Genomic DNA, 13,087 nt, shown 5'->3' on the forward strand with positions numbered 1-13,087 from the left:
CGGGGCACCCTGCCATCTGCTGCACCGCCGACGGCTTCTACTTCGCGGATCGTCTCCAACCGTCAATCCGCCCGCCACCTCCACCACCAAATCCCAGGCAGGCATGGTGTGCGAGCCAGAGGAGCTCCGTTGGGCGGCGTCGTCATCTACCACTTGTTCGCCTACCACGTCGCCTTCGCGCTCCTCTTTGCCTACCATGCCGCCTTCGTGCTCCTCTTTGCCTACCACACCGTCGTCGTGCTTGTCGCCACAGAGCAGCTGGAAGTAGTTGGCCAAGGGCATCGCCGTGCTCGTCGCTACAGGAGGTGGCCAAGGGCGTCTGTCGGGGACCATAATTAGGGGTACCCCCAAGACTCCTAATCTCAGCTGATGACCCCCATCAGCACAAAGCTGCAAAGGCCTGATGGGGTGCGATTAAGCCAAGGTTCGGACCACTCAAGGGACACGATCTCGCCTCGCCCGGGCCCAGCCTCGGTGTAACGCCCTGAATTTGGGGGTAGAATTTTTTTCTTCTTTTCTCTCACCAAATTCGGGCGTTACTCTCTTTTCTCTTTCCCCGTTTGCTCCCTCTTCCCAATTTCAAACCAGTATAGTGACAAGTGTTCGTGTCATGTATAAACCAAAACCTAAGTGTCATGGGTGTTGCATCATGCCGAGCACATTTCTTTGTCTGATGTTGAGTGTTCGTCTCGTTCCGTTCCGGATTTCGGTTCGCGATTCAATTCCGTTTAGTGGTCGCACACGTCGTGGGTTTTTGATCCGCGAAGTGGTTCGGCTCAGCCCAGCTTAGTCCAGCCCAGCTCAGCCGGCCTGGCCCGCCCCGGCCTGCGCGCCCCTGGCGCCCAACCCCCCCCCATGCGCCCCCACCTCTCCTCTCTCTCTCATTTGGATCTCCCGCGCAACAACTTCCCTCTCCCTCTCCCACCTCTCTCTCCCCGTGGTGCCCTAGGGTTTGGAGACGGCGATCACCGGATTTTGGACCCCGAGGTGAGCTCCCCTCCCCTTCTCTTCTCTCTCTCTCTCCCTCTCCCTCCCCCTTCTTCTCCCCACGCGCGCCCCCTTCTTCCCCTGCTCGCGCGCGCCCCATGCCCGCCCCTGCTCGCCGGCGGCGCGGCGCCCCCGCCCCTGCCCGGCCGCGGCGACCCTCCCCGCCCCTCCCCTCGCGCGCGCGGCGGCTCCCGCCCTCCCCCGGCCCCCGGCCGGCCTCGCCCGCCCCCTCCCCGGCCCCGGCGGCCTCCCCCGCCCTCCCCGGCCCGCGGCCGGCCTCGCCCGCCCCTTCCCCGACCCCGGCGGCCTCGCCCGCCCCTTCCCCGGCCCGCGGCGGCGCTCCTCCGCCCCTCCCCGGCCCCCGGCGGCCTCGCCCGCCCCTCCCCGGCCCCCGGCGGCCTCCCCCTCCCCTTCCCCGACCCCGGCGGCCTCGCCCGCCCCTCCCCGGCCCGCGGCGGCGCTCCCCCGCCCCTCCCCGGCCCCCGGCGGCCTCCCCCTCCCCTCCCCCGACCCCGGCGACCTCGCCCGCCCCCCGCCCGTCCCCCGGCCCCGCGGCGGCGATCCCGCCCGCCCCTGCTCGCCGGTTCGCGTCCCCGGCGCGGCCCCGGCGCGGCCCCGGCCGACTCGGCCGCTCCTGGCCGGCTCAACCGCTCCTGGCCGGTTCAACCGCCCCTGGGCCGGTTCAACCGCCCTCCCCCCCGTTCGGCCGCCCGTTCCCGTCCCGGCCTCGCCCGACCGTGTCCCCGTTCGCCCGCGCTCGCGGTGATTATTCGTTAGTTAACGTGCTGCGTCGCGCGCTTCGCCGCGCGACGGTTTGTCTAATTTCAGATTCTATCTGTGTGTTGCGTCGTGCGCTTCGTCGCGCGACGATCCATTTTTGTCTCAGGTTGTTTAAGGTGTAACGCCGCGTGTGCATTCACGCGACGTTCCACTTTGGACTCAGTTTAGTCGACGTATGCCGTCGTGCGCTTCGTCGCGCGATGTTTAACGTCTCCTCATAACTAAGGCGAAGTGCCTCATTGCGTGCTCGGTCGCGCGACGAGTCGCTAGCTTTTAATTTGTTTTAGAGTGCTTTGTCGCGCGTCTCGCCGCGCGACCATTCTTTTTATTTATCTCCACCTGCTTATAATAATTAGACATGAAACATGACTTTACTTTACGCTGAACATAGTGTCTACATTAAATTTCCTTCCATTAAGCGAGTGGTTAATTTATAATCATGTAACGTGATCGTTTCTCGACTGTCTTTTCCTCTTTCTCTCTTAACCGTACTCGCGAGCCCGCGTGGAACGTCTGTTTACTTATTGCATTCTATTGTATGGTGTACTGTTCTTTTGTATTAAATATGTGGATGTATGTATGTTTGCGCTCGCATAGAGAACGATCCGGTCGAAGAGCCCGAGGAACTCGCAGGAGAAGCCCCTGAGCAGCAGTCGGTTGGTGGAGGCAAGTGTCCCTTGACCTATCTCTGTCCTATTCATTCTTTAATTCACCTCCCGCATTACACATTTATGCCTAAGGATTTGAAAGGGAAATGTGCCCTTGGGCCATTTCTAAGTATATTGGTGATTGAGTGCCAACACAAGTGCTTAAATGTGAATTTATGCTCATGGATGAACAAAGTGCAAATCAAGAGCAAAGGTATGTTTCTAAGTCTTAGTACATTGGTTTTGTGTACTAATATACTTGTCTAAGTATCAGAAACAGAAAGAAGAAGAAAAGAGAAGAGTTGGCTGTGTACAACCAAGAAGCTGTTTCGGTCTGGGGCACCGGACTGTCCAGTGCGCCAGGCTGGCTCGAGCGAAGTGACCGCTCTCGGGAATTCGCCGACAACGTACGGCTAAAATTCACCGGACTGTCCGGTGTGCACCGGACTGTCCGGTGAGCCAACGGTCGGCCGGGCCAACGGTCGGTCGCGCAATCTGCGCGGGACACGTGGCCGAGCCAACGGTCGGAAGGGGGCACCGGACTGTCCGGTGTGCACCGGACATGTCCGGTGCGCCAACGGCTCCCGCATCTGCAACGGTCGGCTTCGCTATTTAAGGAAGGAAATCGTGCACCGGACAGTGTCCGGTGTGCACCGGACTGTCCGGTGCGCCCGACGACAGAAGGCAAGGATGGCCTTCCAGATTTGTTCTCAACGACTCCTAGCTGCCTTGGGGCTATAAAAGGGACCCCTAGGCGCATGGAGGAGAAAACCAAGCAACCTTAGAGCATTCTTGATCATCCACACTCAGTCTTTGTGCATTCATTTGTCATTCTAAGTGATTCGAGCTCCGTTCTAGTGAGAACTTTGAGATAGTCTTTGAGCTCGATTCTTGGCCGTGTGTGTGCGCATTTTGCTGTGGATTTGTGTGTGTTGCTTCCCTTCCTTACTCCGTGATTCTTTGTGAACATCAAAAGTGTAAGGGCGAGAGGCTCCAAGTTGTGGAGATTCCTCGCGAACGGGATAAGAAAAGAAAAGCATAACACTGTGGTATTCAAGTTGATCATTGGATCACTTGAGAGGAGTTGAGTGCAACTCTCGTCCGTTGGGACGCCACAACGTGGAGTAGGCAAGTTTTGTACTTGGCCGAACCACGGGATAAATCACTGTGTCTTCTCTGCGTTGAATTCTTTGTGATTATCGTATTGTGCAAGACCTTCTCTCTAGCCACTTGGCGATTATTGTGCTAACACTTAACAAGTTTTTGTGGCTATAAGTTTAAGTTTCACAGGATCACCTATTCACCCCCCTCTAGGTTCTCTCAATTGGTATCGGAGCCGTTCTCTTCAAGAAAGGGACTAACCGCCCGAAGAGATGGATCCTAAAGGCAAGGGGATGGTGATCAACGACAAGGAGAAGGAGTCCTTCGTCAACGAGCCAAGGGATGACAAGTCCAACGACTCGGGCTCGGGCCACAAGCGCAAAGATGGGAAGAAGAAGACAAGACGCATCAAGGAGATCGTCTACTACGACAGCGATGAGTCTACTTCTTCCCAAAAGGACGACGACAACGACTACAGGAAGACGGTCAATTCGAACTTTTCATTTGATTATTCTCGTATTCAACATAGTTCGAGTTCGCATTTGCTTTCCATTCCTCTTGGCAAACCTCCACACTTCGATGGGGAGGACTACGGATTTTGGAGTCACAAAATGCGTAGTCACTTATTCTCTCTCCATCCAAGCATATGGGAGATTGTAGAAAATGGAATGAAATTTGATAGCTCGGATAGCCCTATGCTTATAAATGAACAAATCCATAGAAATGCACAAGCTACTACTGTTCTATTAGCATCTTTGTGCAGGGAAGAGTATAATAAGGTGAGCGGCTTGGACAATGCCAAGCAGATATGGGACACCCTCAAGATCTCTCACGAGGGGAACGACATCACCATGCTCACTAAAATGGAGTTGGTGGAGGGCGAGCTTGGACGATTCGCAATGATAAGGGGAGAGGAGCCAACCCAAACTTACAACCAGCTCAAGACCCTTATCAACAAAATAAGGAGCTACGGAAGCACGCGATGGACGGACCACGACGTCGTCCGCCTAATGCTAAGATCCTTTACCGTTCTTGATCCTCATCTCGTAAACAATATTCGTGAGAATCCCAGGTACACGACGATGTCGCCCGAGGAGGTACTCGGAAAATTCGTAAGCGGGCGGATGATGATCCAGGAGGCGAGATATGTCGACGACGCTCTAAACGGTCCAATCAATGAGCCTCAACCTCTTGCTCTCAAGGCAACAAGAAGCAAGGAGATGCTACCTAGCAAGGTGGCACAAATTGAGGCGGCCGGACTTAATGATGAAGAGATGGCTCTCATCATCAAGAGATTCAAGACGACGCTAAAAGGTCGCAAGGGGCAGCCAAGCAAGACCAAGACAAAGGGGAAGCGCTCATGCTTCAAATGTGGTAAGCTTGGTCATTTTATTGCTAACTGTCCCGACAATGATAGTGATCAGGAACAAGGGAACAAGAGGGAGAAGAAGAAGAACTATAAGAAGGCCAAGGGCGAGGCACATCTAGGAAAGGAGTGGGACTCGGATTGCTCCTTCTCCGACTCTGACAATGAAGGACTCGCCGCCACCGCCTTCAACAAGTCATCCCTCTTCCCAAACGAGCGTCACACATGCCTCATGGCAAAGGAGAAGAAGGTATGTACTCGAGACAGTAATACTTATGATTCTTCTAGTGATGATGAGTCTAGCGATGAGGAAATAGATTACTCTAGCTTGTTCAAGGGATTGGATAGAAATAAAATTGATAAAATCAATGAATTGATTGATGCCTTGAATGAGAAGGATCACTACAGGAATCAAGAAGATTCCCGTCGGCTATATTAATTCCCGTCGGCCTTTGCGCGGGCCGACGGGAATTAAGTAACTCCCGTCGGCTAAAAGCCAGCCCACGGGCTTTAGTGTTACTCCCGTCGGCCCAGCCGCCGGCCGACGGGCTTCAGTTTAACTCCCGTCGGCTCAGCCGCCAGCCGACGGGAATTAGTTAACTCCCGTCGGCCCTGACGCCAGCCGACGGGAGTTAATGCTTTATGTGCCGGGCGGTCACCCGCGCGACTCATTTTCTCTCTTCTCCAAGCCTTGCTCGTTCGCCGCCGCCGTAGAAACGCCGCCCCCGACGCCGGCCGCCGCCCACCACCGCCCCGGCCGCGCGCCCGCCGCCCACCACTGCCCCCGGCGCCGCCCGCCGCCCACCACCGACCCGGCCGCGCGCCCGCCACCGCCTAGGAGCGCGCCCGGCGGCCGCCACCGCCACGGGAGCGCCGCCCGCAACCGCCACCGCCCCGGAGCGCCGCCCGCCGCGTCGCTTCCGCCCCCGTAGCGCCGCCCGCCGCCCGCCCACGCCCCCGGAGCGCTGCCCGCTCCCGGAGCAACGACCGTCGCCCGCCCCGCCTCCGGAGCGCTGTGCGCCGCGCCGCCGGCCCCGGAGCGCCGTCTGTAGCCCGTCCCCGTTGCGCCGCCCGCCCCCGAAGCATCGCCCGCTGCTCGCCGCCACCAACGCCGCCGCCGCGGAGTGCCGCAGCCGCCCCGGACCGTTAAGGTATATTATTGTTTGAATTATTTAATATAAATGCGAGTGATATTGTTAAATGTGTGTATAAATGTTTATTTTCGTCGGTTTTTTATGGCCGACGGGAGTTAACTTTCATGTGATTAGAGTTAGTTTAGGGTATGATTAGAGTGTAATTAGAGTTAGTTTAATATAACATGTGATTAGAGTGTGCATAGAGTTAGTTTAATATCACATGTGTGCCTTGATGTTACGTATAAGTATTAATTCTATTATTATAATAAGTTTAACTTATTCTATTAAATTGTTGAATTTGATGTTATTTATTGAATAGATTTAACTTATCATATTAGGTTGTATTAAGGTTTAAATTGTTGAATTTGATGTTATTTATTGAATAAATTTAATGTTATTTATGTATATAACTATATATTTATGTATATATATATAGTTTTTATGTATATATATAGTTATTTATGTATATATATATAGTTTTACTACTTACCTATAGATGTATGTGTTACGTTTAGAAACGTGATATTGTCTCACACACTCTTTACTCGTACACACAGCCGCAATAATGGGTGATAGACGTGATTGGATGTATGAAGGTTTCAAGAAGGGTGGGTGTCACACAAGTGAATGGTTTGCCAAGACGCAGATGTTTCTGGACCATGCAGCTGCTTTGTCACAAATAGATAATATTAGGTGTCCATGCAATAAATGTAGAAATATGACGAGCCACACCAAGAGGCAGGTCACACTACACCTGTGCTCGCATGGTTTCGTGCCAGGCTATAAGGTCTGGTATCTCCATGGTGAAGATGCTGAACGAGCAGCAGAAGTAGAAGTTGATGACGGTGAAGATGATGTTGATAGGATGGACCAGATGCTTGAGGATCTGCAGCCTGAACTGGCACCAGATCATCATGATTCACCTACACCGGAGGTTCAGAAGTTCTTCAACCTACTTAAAGCGTCAGAAGAGCCTCTTCACGGGCACACTAACGTGACCGTGCTCGAATTCGTGACCCGACTGATGTCAATCAAGTCCAAGTTTGCATTTTCAATTAATTGTTACAAGGAGCTTGTGGATTTGATTAGCGAGGTTCTTCCTACGGGTCACAAGATGCCCAAAGACATGTACCAGTCCAAAAAATTGCTTGAAGGTCTTGGTATGGAGTATGAGAAGATTGATGTTTGCCAAGACAACTGTATGCTTTTTTGGAAGGAACATGGCAGAGAACAGAAATGCTTAAAATGTGGGAAGTCGAGGTACGTGGAGCTTGTAAATGAAGATGGGGAGAAGGTGGTAACCAAGGTTGCACATAAACAGCTTCGGTACATGCCTCTCACTCCTAGAGTGAAACATTTGTTTCTCTCGAGGAAGACCGCTATGCACATGAGGTGGCATAAAGATTGTACGGACAGACAAGATGGGTTAATGGTGCACCCGTCAGATGGTGATGCATGGAAGGCTCTTGACAAATTTGATCCAGATTTTGCCAGCGATGCAAGAAACGTTCGTATCGGCTTGGCAACTGATGGTTTCACGCCGTTCAATATGACCGCTGCGTCGTATTCATGTTGGCCTGTCATTGCCATACCGTACAACCTTCCACCTGCTCTTTGCATGAAATATGAGTTTATGTTCCTATGTCTTGTTATACCTGGGCCTGAGCATCCTGGCGTACGCCTCAATGTGATGCTTCAACCACTGATTGAAGAGTTAAAGAAGCTACGGCAAGGTGTGGAAGCCTATGACTGCTTCAAGAAGCAGAAATTCAATCTTCGTGTTGCATATCTGTTCTCGGTTCATGATTTTATGGCGTATGGTATTTTCTCTGGATGGAGCGTGCATGGTAGATTGACGTGTCCTTATTGTGCTAAAGATACAGATTGTTTTCGTCTTAGTGCTGGTGGCAAGATATGTTACTTTGATTGCCATAGATGTTTTCTACCCTTCAATCACCCCTTCAGAAGGCAGAGAAAGGAATTTAGGAAGGGCAACATTGTAACAAAGGGACCGCCCAAGCGACGTAGTGGGATAGAAATTACAGAAGAGCATATGAAACTTGTCCTAGACGAGAGTGGGAAAAGGTATCAAGGTTTTGGTGAGGAGCATAACTGGACTCACATATGTGGCTTGTGGGAGCTTCCTTATGCTAAGTCATTGATTTTGATGCACAACATCGACGTCATGCATCAAGAGAGTAACTTTTGCCAAGCCCTCATAAATACATGCATGGATTTCCCTGATAAAACGAAAGACAATGACAAGGCACGCATGGACTTAGCAGTGATATGTGATCGTCCAACCCAAGTGCTTAGAGAAAACGGAGGCAAACCAAAAGCTGACTATTGTCTGAAATCTAAGCAACGGAAAGAAGTGATGAAGTGGATGAAGGATATTAAATTCCCCGATGGTTATGCCGCTGGTTTTAGAAGATCTGTGAACTTGAAGACAATGAAGATGAATGGACTGAAGAGCCATGACTTCCACATAATTATGGAGAGGCTCATGCCTGTAATGTTTCGTGGGTACATTTCCGAAGCTGTGTGGAAAACGTTAGCTGAAGTTAGCTATTTCTACAGACAGTTGTGTGCTAAAGAAATCAGAAGAGATGTGATGGAACAGCTGGAGAAAGAGGCACCGGTGCTTTTGTGCAAATTGGAAAAAATATTTCCACCGGGTTTCTTCAATCCTATGCAGCATCTCTTTATACATCTTCCATATGAGGCTAAGGTCGGTGGTCCTGTTCAATATAGGTGGATGTTTCATATAGAAAGAGCATTAAAGAAGCTTAGAGCAATGGTGGGCAATAAGGCAAGAGTTGAAGGATGTATTGCGGAACAATTTAAACTAAAGGAGGTAGCACACTTCACAAGTTGTTACTTTGCAGAAGAACATAATGTATTTGCTCGAAAGAAAAGGTACCATGATGATGAACGAGAGATGCCTCCGTGTAGTGATCTTTCGATTTTTCAGACAAACGGCAAAGCCGTTGGTCCACCCAAGGCATATCACCTCAGTATGGAAGAACGAAAGTCTGCTTTACTGTACATGTTCACAAATATGCCTGAGGTGGAGAAATACTTTGTGTAAGACTTGTTTTCTTAAACTGTTCATATGTGAATTAGTTTATGTTATCAAATATCTCATGTCATACAATAATATTTGACAGCGAGTTTGATGAACAAAACATGAGGTGTCTCGGTAGGCCAACAGCGAGAGACATAGACAAATTGCGACGCGATGGTATGCATGGGCGACCTAATTTCATTATGTGGCTTCGGGACCGTGTAAGTCTTAATTATGTGGCTCCGAGAGCTAATTTCATTTAACTAATATTACAGAATTTGCTAATGCTTTGTGGCATGATTGACAGTTTGGGGAGGAAATGAATTTGAATGATGACTTACGTCAGTTATCTATTGGAAGCGTAACTGCCAAAAGCTATGGACGTTACGACGTCAATGGATATCGCTTTCGTTCAAGCATTTTCGAATCAAGTCATCCTATGGCCGCCACTCAAAATAGTGGAGTCGTTACTAGGGCAACCGACATGGAAGGACACGAAGCCTGCTATTACGGGAAAATCAAAAATATAATCGAGATTACATTTGCTGGAAATAAGCCTTTAGCGCTAGTTTTCTTTGAGTGTAAATGGTATGACCCGAAGTATTATAGGACCGAATTTGGGATGACACAGATCCAACCTGAGAAATTGCTTCAAGGACACGACACTTATATCCTTGCCCATCAAGCAGACCAAGTTTATTTCTCGACATATCCATGCAAAAAGTTGTCTAAATGGAGGGTTGTGTACAATGTAAATCCCCGCGAACGCCTATACACTCCTGGTGAGGACGAATATCAAATTGGTCACCTTGAGCAGGTTGATGAGGTGTTTCAAGAAGAAGACTTGCCAACTAGTTTTCATATTGATCCTGCACCGGCATTAGATTCACTAGTCGCAGACGTTAACGACTTAACTTTTCCCGAGAGGCGGAGAAGACAACCTGTTAGGAGAAAAGTTACATGGCGACCTCTGCATAGAAGAGAACAAATAGATCCTGATTTTGATGATATTTAACAAGTAAAGTTGTTTTGTTATTTCATTTGTTTATATTTTAAGTATTATGTCATTTTTGATGCACTAATGAATAATTTCTTATTTTTTATGCAGGATGCCGCCAAAATCAAAGAAGTCAGTGAAAGGGTTGTTCAAGGGCCTGAGCCTTTTTCAGGGCAGTTCTTCGAGCAGCAGCAGACGTCGAGAGCTGTTGAGCGCGGTACATGGAGATGAGGTAACATATCTTGTACAAATAAATTTATTTACATATTTACAAATAAATCTTGAGTTGTATGTACCAGGATGAGCAGCACACTGAGGAGCAGCACATTGAGGACGAGCAGCACAATGAGGCTGAGCAGCACAATGAGGAGGTGGAGCACAATGAGGAGGTGGAGCACGGGACATGGGACCAGGCCGCACAGCATCACCAGCCATGGGACCAGTGGGACCACCAGAGAGAGCAGCAACAGGCGTGGGACCAGTGGGGCCAACAGGGCGAACCGGCTGACAACCCGATGGATGATGGCTCAGGAGGCTCTTCAGCGACACGCACACGTCGCTCAAGAAAAAGCCACTCAGTAAAGCCTCGTCACGCGATAGAGCGAGAGGCTGATAGGACTTTAATCATGCCACATGGAGATCGGTGAGTGTAATATATTAACTTATCTTATATAACTATTATGTGTATTATTAATGTTTTTGTGTAATGCAGGAATTGGGAGGACCTGTCCTTCGACGGCAAGGGACACCACACTCAGGTTAACCTTACGTTGGGTTCTCTTTGCCGCCTTCACTACCCTGGTATAGTGAAGGTGTCAAACGGTGATACCGAGGATGAGGTGCTCGTCAGTACCTGGGATGAGTACAAGTTTAAAAAGGAACGAAACCACACCGACAGACAGGGACTTGTGCGTAATGACTTTTGGGTATGAATTCTTTATTATTTTTGTTATGTTTCTTAATATGGTAAATCTATGACTTATACCATTGTATTTGTATTCTTTATGTTGTAGCTTCAATATCGGTTGCCTGACGGAGAGGATTACATGGGGCACGCTGAACGTGTCTTGCAAAACAATGCAAAGAAGCTGGTGAAGGATGCCATATACTATGCGAGAATTCAGGCTACAAACCTGTATTTTCAAAAGCATCCAGAAGAAGCAGGCCCCTTGACTAAAAAGGAAGGGTCCTCAAAGATATATTTGACTGAGGATCAATATCGTGAGGTTAGTATTCAATTTGTTTTACCCTTTATATTTATTGTTGTGATTGATATAATATGTAACATTGTGTGTGTGCAGGTGATGGTTCCATGGATGGCGCCCGTGCCTGATGCGTACTATGCTTGGTGTCGATATTGGGCTTCCGAAGGCTTCCAGAAAGCGTCAGCGCATCACAGACAATGTCGAGGAACCAATCCTAACCACAAGTTTGGCGGTGACGACATGATACGAAAAGCTAAAAGAATGGTAAGTTTGATCTTTCTATGTCGATCAACAAAGAATACGGTTGCTTATGAATGTTTTTTGTTTATATAGGAAGCTACGAGTGGCCAAAAGCCTAGTGACATTGAGGTGTACCAGGAGGGCCACAAAGGACCAGACCCGAACAACCCTGACCAGCTCTGCAGCCAGACAGCCACGGATCGCTTGGTGAGTTTTGGCTCAAAAGTTCAAACGTTCAAAGTATATATATTCCTGCATTTGTAAGGTTGTGAATGATGTATAGGCGGCATATGGGGATGAGATGGTTCGTCGCCATGGCCCTGACTACGACTGGCGCCATGAACCGGTGGATCCCTCGGTGGTGTACGCAAGTGGTGGTGGCAAAGCGCATGGACGGTAAGCTCTAACTTATGAAATTATATGGTTGACACTAAATTGATTATGCAGTAATAACATTTTTTGAATCACTTATAGATACGCACTCTTCGACGGATTCATTGACTCGTCGTCGGTGAGATCTCAGAGGACGGGTTCATCTTCCCGTAGCTCATGCTCTCGTCGACCGAACGAGCAGGAGTTGGAGATTATGAGGATGCGTGAAGAGATGAGACAACAACGCGAATTTATGGAGGCTTGCAATGCTCATAATCAAGCGATGTATCAAGTGAGTACAAATAATCCGAACTCTAAATTATTATATTTCAATACAACATCTTCAGTAGTAACACATATGTGTTTAACAGTTAATGCAGCAACAGGGCATTACATCAAATTTTCCACCGCCACCACAATGGAGCCAATTTGCAAACACACCAGTTCCACCACCACAGTTCACCACCCCTCCGACACATATACCTGCACCTGGAGATAGGGTACGTTTGATAACTCTCCATTAATTTATACACTTGTATACTTTTTGATATTTGCATTTAACGTGTTGATATTTGCTAACTTGCATAGGTTACGCCTGAAGCGGGTGGCAGTGGGTCTGATCCAGCAGTAGGGACTGGATTTGTTGACTCGCTCTTCGCGTTCCCTCCTCCTGGTGGTGAAGGCGGCAGCGGTCAAAGCTCTAACCACCCAAGTGGTGGTTATCTCTAAACACTTAAACTTATGTTTGAAATGTCGTATTCGTTGATGGATGTTAGGTTCAATACTATGTCGTACTCGTTGTTTGATGTTGGTGGATGTTATGTTTGAATACTATGTCGTACACGTTGGTGGATGTTTTAATTATAAATGCACTATGTCTAAATGCATGTGTTTGTGGATGTTGTATCTCTACATGTGTTTGTAATGTGGCTGTTATATGTTTGATATATGTTATGTACTATGTCTAAATTTATATTATGTTTGATATATGTTATGTGTGCAGAAATAGTGACATAATTTAGTGCTGTTTTGTAGCAGTATACAGTAATTCCCGTCGGCCCAGTTAATTCCCGTCGGCTATGGTCAAACCGACGGGAATTAACAACTCACTCCCGTCGGCCCAGTTAATTCCCGTCGGCCAAGTGGGGCCGACGGGAATTAATTAATAACTCCCGTCGGCCTAGGGAAC

The sequence above is a fragment of the Zea mays genome, chromosome 7 (genome assembly GCF_902167145.1).
Source record: "Zea mays cultivar B73 chromosome 7, Zm-B73-REFERENCE-NAM-5.0, whole genome shotgun sequence".
Taxonomy (NCBI): domain Eukaryota; kingdom Viridiplantae; phylum Streptophyta; class Magnoliopsida; order Poales; family Poaceae; genus Zea; species Zea mays.